Genomic DNA, 12162 nt, shown 5'->3' with positions numbered 1-12162 from the left:
TACTGAATACAACCAGCTATGAGGGGCTCATACTGTATATGACCAGCTATGAGGGGCTCATACTGTATAAGACCAGCTATAGGGATGCTCATACTGTATAAAACCATCTCTGGAGGCTCATACTGTATATAACCAGCTATGAGGGGCTTATACTGTATATAACCAGCTATACAGGGGCTCATACTGTATATAATAAGCTATGGGGGACTCTTAATGTATATAACCAGCTATGGGGGCTCATACTATATATAATAAGCTATGGGGGGCTCGTACTGTATGTAACTGTAGCACCCTGAGGATTCGGCTGCTACAGGGGTATTACACCTCAAGCCAGAGGTGTGGTATTCCACTCCCGGGTAAGGATGGAGTGTGGAACTGAGCTCAGTAGGCTGCATGCACTACATACATCCCATTTCCGGGGGACAGAACTACGGTACTCCCACCAGTTTATGTGCAGGTATGACAGCGTCTGTCCCTGGCTGGAGTGGGAGGGGGGTGGAACATCCCAGTAGTGTAGGGGCAGATAGGGGGAGTAGTCTGGGTAAATGTAGGAGCTCATTGGGTGCTGGTCACCTGAGCTCACACATAGAGGGAGTATATAAGGTGGGCACCATCTTAGGACAGGGTCAGTCAGTCAGTCAGTCAGTGAGTCAGCAGTAACTCCAGGAGAGGAGAAGGAAGAGAGACCCAGAGGCGCAGGACGAGAGGGGACCCCAAGATCCCAGAATAAGGACAAAAGGGTGAAGGGTCGGCAAAAGGGTACCGGATCCCAAGCTGGCGGAGGCCAAAGCACACCTTAGCCAGGAACCGGAGGTCGTGGTCAGGATCTGCCACGACCCTCACCAAATCCACTAGAAAGGCACACCGAGCATAGGGTCAGGGAGCCCAGAGGAGGCTTGACCACCAAGAGACCCGAGGGAGCCGGCCAAAAGTGGATCCCTGGTGGGAACGGCCAGAGGAAGGGAGAGTCAGAAAGGAGCTCAGGACCACGCTCCAGAATTGCCTGGGGGTTGACCGAGTCCCGCACCTGGTGGACGCAGCACGGCTTGGGTGGTCACTGCTGTACAGAGTGACCCGAGCAACACCAGTGAGTAAAAACCCTGAAACTGCATTTCATGCCTCTGAGTCTCCTTGCTGCACCTTCAAAACCACCATCCTCCACGTCTGACCCCCTGAGGCTATACCCCTCCCGTTGGGGGTTATACTACCACAGCTGCACACACACCACCAGCCTCAGCGGACCATCCTGCAGCAGCGGCCTTTTGACCGCAAATCAACGGGTGGCGTAGTCGACACTAAGAACATCTGCAAGGACTGCCGCACACTGAGTTTGACACCCTGGGCACGGACCGGGTCACAGCCACTCGGAGACTACAACCCCCATCTGATCCGGCTCCGGGTATCCCTAACAACATGGCCCAGGGGGCGCGTCAACTTTGGCGTAGTCGGCAGGATCACGTGCCCGCAACCACCGGGTACTGCGTGCCTGAAGAAAAGTTCACATTTACCTCAAAAAGAAGTCTCCTGCCGGTTCCGGAGGGTCCCCGCCATCGGACGCCATCTCGGATCAGTTCCCGCCGTTTGTCCGCCATCTGCAGTCTTTTCCCGCCATCCACAGAGTTTCCCGCCACTGGGAAGCGATTCCCGCCATCTAAGAAGATTTCCCGCCCTGGCAGAGCGGACGCCATTATGGGCGTGCCAGAGGGTGGTAAGAGGCCACCTCCCATCGTGGGCCAGGATCGGAAATGGCGCCAAAAGTGGAAACCGCCCCCACCAGCAGAGACTGTGATGATTGATATGTCCATCAGCGTGAGGGAACTGCCCCTGGAACTGGCAATCACAAAGTTGCCCCAGGACGACCCCCAATGTGGGCGGATACAGAACAAAAGGAAGAAGATGGGAGCAGCTTGGAGGAGTCTAGAGAGGAGTCTGGAGAGGAGTCCAGAGAGAACACACCCGGAGATGGAGGGAGAGTCAGGCAGCACCGACCCTGTGGTCAGGAGCCTGTTGCAGGCCGCCACTCCAGAAGGCCTGCTGGAGATCCTGGCGCAGCTCCCCAGAGATCGGGAGCGTGCACAGACCGCGCTGGAGGGCCTCGCACGAAGGATGGCCCGGGTGCAGCAGGAAACACTGGCGGAGTGGACCCGAGAGATGGCCCTGCAGGCTGGAGCCTGCCAGCGAAGCATGCCACCCGCAGCGAGGAGCAAGTCCACCTCTGAGGACGGCGAAGGAGGGACGACGGCCGGAGACGACGCCGCGGAGGGAGCCGAAGAGATGAAGGCAGGTAATGGGGACGACAATATCCCGTGCCCAGAAGCCGTAAACCTGCCCCAGCTCCCCGTCGCAGAGCCCGAAGCCCCACTCACCGTTCCCGTAGCCGCTGCGTCATCGCTCCAAGCTAGGCCTCAAGCGGCCGGAGCAGCGGCCACGCCCCCTGTGACGTCACGTGCCTCGATCCAGAGTACGGCCAAGCAGGAGACGCCACCGGCCTGGTCGCAAGGCCGAGTGCCCCCGGGCGCCGCAGTGCCAACAGCGCCCTCTACCTCCACTGAGCCACCGGCCTGGTCACTGGGCCAAGTAACCCCGGGCGACGCCGTCTTCACGGTGCCCTTTACATTCAGGGTGCCCCAGGCCTGGTCGCAAGGCCTGGTGAACCCGGGCGCCGCCACAACAACAGCGCCCTCAACGTCCACAGCGCCACACCTGGGTGAAGACCTATTTGCCCAGCACACATGCCCGGATGGGCAGCCCTTTGTGTGGCCACCGGAGTATTACCATCCCCGACTCCGGAAGGAAAGACCCCTGGATGAGCCCCTGATCCCGGCTCCGGCGCCCGCCAAGATCACCCCACTCTCGTTGGAGGAAGCGCAGTTTGCGTGGGACCCCACCGGAGAAGACCTCATCGGGTTCACCGAGGAGACCCGGGCAGCCGCAGCCCAGCGTGCGGAGTGCTGCCAGCAACAATTGGAGGTTTTTGCTAGAGAGCAACGAGAGAGGCGGGTCCGCGAGGAGCGGCTCCAAGTGAAGAGCGCCGAGCAGAAGAGCCGAGCCCGCAGAAACCCCCGTGCTGCCCACGGTCCCCGTGCCAGCGGGACTGTAATAAAATTCCAGTTGGAGCACGGGTGGGGTTTCATCCGGGACCACAAGACCCCCGGCGACGTCTTTGTCACCCGCAGAGACGTTGAAAGTCATCTGCCGGAGGGACACAGAGGTCGTGACCTATACCTGGGTGATGAGGTCACCTTCACCCGGCATCAGTGCGCCAAGGGCCCGTATGCCCTGCACGTGCATAGACTTACTGAGAAGGAGCTACGGGGTGAGGAGGATCAAGAGGACCCGGACGGGTCTAAAGATTACCCTCAGCCAAGAGCACACCGCCACTGATGAACTGTAAATAGAATATGTAAATAGTTACCCGTGTGGGTACAAAAACTGTTGCTACCAAAGTGTAGTCCCCGTAGGGACCAGCAAGTGAATACCCATGTGTCCCTATCCCTTAACAGGCTGAGGACTGTGAACAGCCATTCCTTTTCCCCACTGGCCGAGGACTGAGAGCGGCCCTATTCCCCTTTGTACATAGTTGCGCTTCTTAAAGCGCCCCCTACCGGTTTTATAGGAAAGCTGTGTTTTTCTTGAAGAGACTGTTGCACTTTACCCCGTCACAAGTTGCACCGTGGCCGGAGGAACAAGAATGTTTATATGAAAAAGTTTTATGCTGATATATATATAGTGTTTTATATGTTTATGTTTTATGAAAAAAAATTGTATGTTTGTGGATGTTTTTATTTTTTTACAGCCCGAGGACGTGCTGTGATTTACCAGGGGGGAATGTAGCACCCTGAGGATTCGGCTGCTACAGGGGTATTACACCTCAAGCCAGAGGTGTGGTATTCCACTCCCGGGTAAGGATGGAGTGTGGAACTGAGCTCAGTAGGCTGCATGCACTACATACATCCCATTTCCGGGGGACAGAACTACGGTACTCCCACCAGTTTATGTGCAGGTATGACAGCGTCTGTCCCTGGCTGGAGTGGGAGGGGGGTGGAACATCCCAGTAGTGTAGGGGCAGATAGGGGGAGTAGTCTGGGTAAATGTAGGAGCTCATTGGGTGCTGGTCACCTGAGCTCACACATAGAGGGAGTATATAAGGTGGGCACCATCTTAGGACAGGGTCAGTCAGTCAGTCAGTCAGTGAGTCAGCAGTAACTCCAGGAGAGGAGAAGGAAGAGAGACCCAGAGGCGCAGGACGAGAGGGGACCCCAAGATCCCAGAATAAGGACAAAAGGGTGAAGGGTCGGCAAAAGGGTACCAGATCCCAAGCTGGCGGAGGCCAAAGCACACCTTAGCCAGGAACCGGAGGTCGTGGTCAGGATCTGCCACGACCCTCACCAAATCCACTAGAAAGGCACACCGAGCATAGGGTCAGGGAGCCCAGAGGAGGCTTGACCACCAAGAGACCCGAGGGAGCCGGCCAAAAGTGGATCCCTGGTGGGAACGGCCAGAGGAAGGGAGAGTCAGAAAGGAGCTCAGGACCACGCTCCAGAATTGCCTGGGGGTTGACCGAGTCCCGCACCTGGTGGACGCAGCACGGCTTGGGTGGTCACTGCTGTACAGAGTGACCCGAGCAACACCAGTGAGTAAAAACCCTGAAACTGCATTTCATGCCTCTGAGTCTCCTTGCTGCACCTTCACAACCACCATCCTCCACGTCTGACCCCCTGAGGCTATACCCCTCCCGTTGGGGGTTATACTACCACAGCTGCACACACACCACCAGCCTCAGCGGACCATCCTGCAGCGGCGGCCTTTTGACCGCAAATCAACAGGTGGCGTAGTCGACACTAAGAACATCTGCAAGGACTGCCGCACACTGAGTTTGACACCCTGGGCACGGACCGGGTCACAGCCACTCGGAGACTACAACCCCCATCTGATCCGGCTCCGGGTATCCCTAACAACATGGCCCAGGGGGCGCGTCATAACCATCTATGGAGGCTCATATTGTATGTAACCAGCTATGGAGGCTCATACTGTATATAACCAGCTATGGGGGGCTCATACTGTATGTAACGAGCTATGAGGGGCTCATAATGTATATAACCAGCTATGGAGGCTCATACTGTATATAACCAGCTATGGGGGGCTCATACTGTATATAACCAGCTATGGGGGGCTCATACTGTATGTAACCAGCTATGAGGGGCACATACTGTATATAACCAGCTATAGGGGGATCATACTGTATATAACCAGCTATGGGGGCTCATACTTTATATAACCAGCTATGGGGGGCTCATACTGTATATAAACAGCTATGGGGGCTCATACTGTATATAACAAGCTATAGGAGGGCTCATACTGTATATTATCAGCTATGGGGGGCTCATACTGTATATAACCAGTTTTAAGGGGCTCTTACTGTATATATCCAGCTGTGGGGACTCATATTGTTTACAACCAGCAATACGGGGGCTCCTACTGTATATATCCAGGAATGGGGGGCTCATACTGTATATAACCAGCTTTAGTGGGGCTCATACTGTTCATAGCCAGCTATGTGGGCTTATACTGTATATAACAAGCTATAGGGGGGATCTTACTGTATATAACCAGCTATGGGGGCTCATCCTGTATATAACAAGCTATAGAGGACCCCAAACTGTATATAACAAGCTATGGAGGCTCAATTTATATAACCAGCTTTTGGGGGCTCATACTGTATATAACCAGCTATAGGGGGATCATACTATATATGACCAGCTATAGGTGGGCTCATACTGTATATAACCAGCTATGGGGGCTCACACTGTAAATATCTAGCTATGAGGGACAAATACTGTTTACAACAAGCTATGGGGGCTCAAACTGTATATAACAAGCTATGGGGGGCTTATAATTTACATAGCCGGCTCATGTTAGAACTCTCCTGTTAGGTTTTTTCTATCTTGCTGGTCACATGACCTTTTTTGCCTATTTAATCCTGCTCCGCCCTCCTGGCCTTGCTGGACTTCATTGTAATTTCTACTCTTAAGCTAGCCTGGTGCTTAGTTACCTTTCTCAGTCAGTTTTGCTAGGTCTTCGGACCTTTATGTTCTATGTTGTGTGTTTGTCTTTTTCTGCTACAATTTCTGCTAGGAGGTGTCCAACTTTATCCCAGTCCCTAGTTCTTGTAGGGATCCCTCCCTTGCATCTATAGGTCTTCGTACAGACTAGCCGAGGACTTTAGCGGGTCTGATCGCAGAATCAGGTTCCCCGTTACATCGTAGGGATCTAGCTTAGTTCTATTGTAGGGACAGATCTCCTTTCTTTCCTTAGTGCTTGTAGCGGATCATAACAGTAAGTCCAGCCCAAAAATATCTCTAAGGAAAGACCTCCAGTTTCCATCATGGTGTCGGTTCAGGATTTAGCTCAACGCCTGCAGGGACTCTCTCTGGAGGTGGCCGAGCTCCAACAACACATGAGTAGCTGTTCTGGAGCACATTTTGTGGAGCCAAAGGTACGTTTGCCTGATTTATTTTTTGGTGATCAACAAGAATTTTTTCCCTTTAAAAATGCTTGTTTGCTGTATTTTCCTTTGAGACCCAGATCCTCTGGTGATGAATCACAGCGCATAGGGTTCATAATGTCACTTTTGCGCAAAGAACCTCATGGATGGGCCTTTTCTCTCCAACCTAGTGATCCATGCTTTAGATCAGTGGATAGTTTTTTTTCTGCTTTGGGTTTGTTGTATGATGATCCTGATCGTGTCTCATCAGCTGAGACTGAATTGAGACTTTTGAGGCAGGGATCAGGTAATGTGGAAAAATATTGTTCTCACTTCCGTCGGTGGTCTGCCCAGGTGGGGTGGAACGATTCAGCTTTGAAAAGTTTGTTTCTTGCGGGGCTAGGTGAAAGGGTTAAGGATTTGCTGATTGCTTATCCCACACCTGGAAACTTGCAGGAGGCAATGCAATTAGCTATACAGGTGGACAGGAGACTGCGTGCAAGGGTTAATGAGAGTAAATCCTCTGCCATGTCAGCTCCGAGTCTTGAGAGGGTCTGTACTGACATTGGAGAGCCGATGGAGAATGGGGCGATGGCACCCCGCTCTCAGGAAAAAGACCGCAGGTCTTCTGAAGGTTTGTGCTTTTATTGCGGGAAATCTGACCATTTTATTAAGAACTGTGTGCTTCGTATGAACAAAGAAAAAAAAAAGGTCAGTTACGCCCGTATAGCCTGTTTAAATACTAAGGGGGTATTTCTTTCTGCTACTACTGCTGCTCAGGAAGAATTAATTGAATTTCGGGTATTTGTGGATTGTGGTTCTACTCTGAATGTGATTGATGGGGGATTCTTGAAAAAACTTAAATTAAAACCCAAACCTTTGTTATCCCCTATTGCTGTGGTTTCTGTCGATGGCTCCCCCTTGAAGAGTGTTACTCACAAGGTCTGTGAATTTCCCCTCACTATTAATGGTATTCACCAAGAAAATTTGGATTTGGTAGTATTAAATAATTTGCCTTCTCCAGTAGTTTTGGGGTTACCCTGGTTAAAATTGCACAATCCTGTACTGGATTGGTCTACCAATGAAATTAAGTCCTGGAGCCCTAAGTGTTATGACAAGTGTTGTAACGGACGTATTGCTGCGGTGGAAAAAGGGGAATTACCTGTACCTATTCAGGATTTTTGGAGAGTTTTTTCTGAGGAGGAGTCACAAATTTTGCCTCCCCATAGAGACTATGATTGTACCATTGAATTTGTCCATGGAGCGACTCTTCCTAAAAGTCGGTTATTTAATCGTACTATTCCTGAGAGAAAGGCTTTGGAGGAATACATACAGACAAGCTTGGCCGCCGGTCACATTAGGCCTTCCAAGTCTCCTGTGGCTGTTGGATTTTTTTTTGTTAAAAAAAAGGACGGCGGTTTACGTCCTTGTCTGGATTTTCGTGAGATTAATAAAATTACTGTACGCAATCCTTACCCACTGCCATTGATTTCTGATTTGTTTAACCAGTTAGTGGGGGCCAAGTTGTTCTCTAAAATTGATCTCCGGGGGGCATACAATTTGTTGCGCATGAAGGAGGGTGATGAATGGAAGACTGCTTTTAACACTCCTGTGGGTCATTTTGAGAATCTGGTTATGCCTTTTGGTCTTACCAATGCTCCAGCATTTTTTCAGAATCTTATTAATGACATCCTTAGACCTTTGATCGGTTAAAATGTGGTTGTGTAATTGGATGACATTTTGATTTATTCACCGGATCTGGAGTCTCATTGGCGGAGCGTATGTGAGGTATTACAATTATTAATTGACAATTCGCTTTTTGCTAAGCTGGAGAAATGTGAGTTCGCTGTACAGAGAATTAGTTTTTTGGGCTACATTATCTCCAGCGAGGGCTTTGAGATGGGCCCGGTGAAAGTTCAAGCTGTGCAGGAATGGCCTAGGCCTATTGGTTTGAAATCGATACAGAGGTTTTTGGGTTTCGCCAATTATTACAGAAAATTCATTAAAAAATTTTCTATTATTGTCAAACCGCTGACCGATCTCACTAGGAAAGGTGCTGATGCGGTTCAGTGGACTACTGAGGCCATTGAAGCTTTTGTGTTTCTAAAGGAGAGGTTCAGCTCTGCTTCCATCCTTATGCAGCCTGATGTGACTAAGCCGTTTTTGGTTGAGGTTGATGCTTCTTCGGTGGGGGTCGGTGCGGTGTTGTCTCAGAAAAACAAGGATGGAGTACATCCCTGTGCTTTTTTTTCAAAAAAATTTTCTGAGACTGAACTTAATTACGATATTGGTAATCGGGAATTGCTGGCTATTAAACTCGCATTTGAACACTGGCGTCATCTCTTGGAAGGTGCTGAATTTCCCATTCAGGTTTTCACTGATCATAAAAATCTGATCTATCTTGATGCTGCCAAGCGCTTGAATGCCCGTCAGGCTAGGTGGGCACTTTTTTTCTCGCGGTTTAATTTTTCCGTTACTTACATCCCGGGTACCAAGAATGTTAAAGCTGATGCTTTGTCTTGCAGCTTTTCTCCCATGGTCGGTGCTGAGGAGGAGGGGAGCATTTTACAAGAAGGTGTTGTGATTGCTGCATTGGACTCCGTTTTGGAAGATGAGATTCTTAAAGCACAGGAGAATGCCCCATCTAACACTCCCCATGGGAGGTTGTTTGTGCCTAGGACCTTTAGGAGAGATTTGTTTGTTGAGTGTCATGAGTTTCGGTTGGCAGGTCATACAGGAATTTCTGAGACCAAGAGACTTGTGGGTCGCAGTTTTTGGTGGCCTGGATGGCAGAAGGAAGTCATTAAGTGGGTGCGTCAATGTACGGTGTGTGCTAGATCTAAGTATTCACATACTCCTGCAGCGGGGTTGCTTTGCCCTCTGGAGGTTCCTAGTGCACCTTGGACACATCTGGCTATGGACTTTATTACTGACCTTCCCCCCTCTGAGGGTTTCACAGTCATCTGGGTGGTCGTGGACCGTTTTAGCAAGATGTGTCACTTGGTTCCTTTCATCAAACTGCCCTGCGCTAAGACACTCGCTAAGGCCTTTGTAAAGGAAATTGTCAGACTACATGGCGTTCCTACTGACATTGTTTCGGATAGGGGACCTCAGTTCGTGGGTCGTTTTTGGCGTGCTTTTTGTGACAGGTTGGGAGTTCATTTGTCGTTTTCATCCGGATATCATCCTGAGTCTAATGGCCAGACAGAAAGGAAGAATCAGGATGTTGAGCAGTTCTTGCGTTGTTTTGTGGCAGACAATCAGGAGGGGTGGTCTGAGTTTCTGCCACTTGCTGAGTTTGCTCTTAACAACCATACATCCTCTTCTGCTGGTTGTTCGCCTTTTTTTTGTTGTTCTGGGAGACATCCGTCTTTTGGGTCATTCTCCAAATTGGTATCGGCTGTGCCTGAGGAGGAGAGTTTTTCCGGTGATTTGGAGAGAGTTTGGACGGATGTGCGTGGTAATCTTCAGGAGGCTAACAAAAAATCTAAGAGGTACTTTGATAGGAAACGGCAAGAGGTTTTGTTTGCTATTGGTGACATGGTTTGGTTGTCCTCTAAGAATCTGCGGTTGAGGATTCCTTCTAAAAAATTGGGTCCCAAGTTTGTAGGGCCCTTTAAGGTGCTTCAGGTAGTTAACCAATCTGCTGTTAGGTTGGAGGTTCCTACCTCCTGGAAGATTAATCTGGTGTTTCATGTTTCTCTGCTGAAAAGAGCTTATGTGTCGGATCGAGACGCCTCTGCCACTGTTCCTCCAGTGGTGGAGGACGGGGAATACGAAATTTCCCGCATCCTATATTCTAGACAGTACAGAGGGAGTTTGCAGTATCTCGTCGCTTGGAAGGGTTTCGGACCCGAGGATAACTCTTGGGTGAGGGCGGATGATGTTTCTGCTTCCAGACTTGTCAGAGCGTTTCACAAGAGGTATCCTGATAAGCCTGGGCCTAGGGGATCCGGAGGATCCTCATAGAAGAGGGGGTACTGTTAGAACTCTCCTGTTAGGTTTTTTCTATCTTGCTGGTCACATGACCTTTTTTGCCTATTTAATCCTGCTCCGCCCTCCTGGCCTTGCTGAACTTCATTGTAATTTCTACTCTTAAGCTAGCCTGGTGCTTAGTTACCTTTCTCAGTCAGTTTTGCTAGGTCTTCGGACCTTTATGTTCTATGTTGTGTGTTTGTCTTTTTCTGCTACAATTTCTGCTAGGAGGTGTCCAACTTTATCCCAGTCCCTAGTTCTTGTAGGGATCCCTCCCTTGCATCTATAGGTCTTCGTACAGACTAGCCGAGGACTTTAGCGGGTCTGATCGCAGGATCAGGTTCCCCGTTACATTGTAGGGATCTAGCTTAGTTCTATTGTAGGGACAGATCTACTTTCTTTCCTTAGTGCTTGTAGCAGATCATAACAGCTCATACTGTATATAACCAGCTATGGGGGCTCACACTGTATATAACCAGCTATGGGGCTCAAACTGTATATAACAAGCTATAGGGGGGCTCATACTGTATAAAACCAGCTATGGGGGTTCATACTGTATATAACCAGCTATGGGGGGCTCATACTGTATATAACCAGCTATAGGGGGCTCATACTGTTCATAACTAGCTATGGGGGATCATACTGTATATAACCAGCTATGAAGGGCTCATACTGTATATAACAAGCTATGGGGGGTTCATACTGTATATAACCAGCTATGGGGGGCTCATAATGTATATAACCAGCTTTGGGGGCCTCATAATGTATATAACCAGCTATGGGGGGTTCATACTGTATATAACCAGCTATGGAGGCTCATACTCTTTATAACTAGCTATGGGGGCTCAAACTGTATATAACAAGCTATAGGGGGGCTCATACTGTATAAAACTAGCTATGGGGGTTCATACTGTATATAACCAGCTATGGGGGGCTCATACTGTATACAACCAGCTATAGGGGGCTCGTACTGTATATAAACAGCTATGAAGGGCTCATACTGTATATAACAAGCTATGGGGGGTTCATACTGTATATAACCAGCTATGGGGGGCTCATAATGTTTATAACCAGCTTTGGGGGGCTCATACTGGATATAACCAGCTATGGGGGGCTCATACTGTACATAACCAGCTATGGGGGGCTAATACTGTATATAACAAGCTATGGGGGGCTCATACTGTATATAACAAGATATGGAGGCTCATACTGTATATAACAAGCTATGGGGAGCTCATACTGTTCATACCAGCTATAGGGGGGATCATACTGTATATAACCAGCTATGGGGGGCTCATACTGTATATAACCAGCTACAGGGGGGATCATACTGTATATAACCAGCTATGGGGGGCTCATACTTTATATAACCAGCTATGGGGGGCTCATACTGTATATAACCAGCTATGGGGGCTCATACTGTATATAACAAGCTATAGGGGGGCTCATACTGTATATAACCAGCTATGGGGGGCTCATACTGTATATAACCAGTTTTGGGGGGCTCTTATTGTATATATCCAGCTGTGGGGGCTCATACTGTTTACAACCAGCAATCGGGGGGCTCATACTGTATATATCCAGCTATGGGGGGCTCATACAGTTCATAAACAGCTATGGGGGCTCATACTGCATAAAACCAGCTTTAGGGGGGCTCATACTGTTCATAACCAGCTATGTGGGCTCATACTGTATATAACAAG

The sequence above is a fragment of the Phyllobates terribilis genome, unplaced genomic scaffold (assembly GCF_046119375.1).
Source record: "Phyllobates terribilis strain yellow unplaced genomic scaffold, ASM4611937v1 Scaffold_5__5_contigs__length_657084704, whole genome shotgun sequence".
NCBI lineage: Eukaryota > Metazoa > Chordata > Amphibia > Anura > Dendrobatidae > Phyllobates > Phyllobates terribilis.
This window is presented reverse-complemented; position numbering follows the sequence as displayed.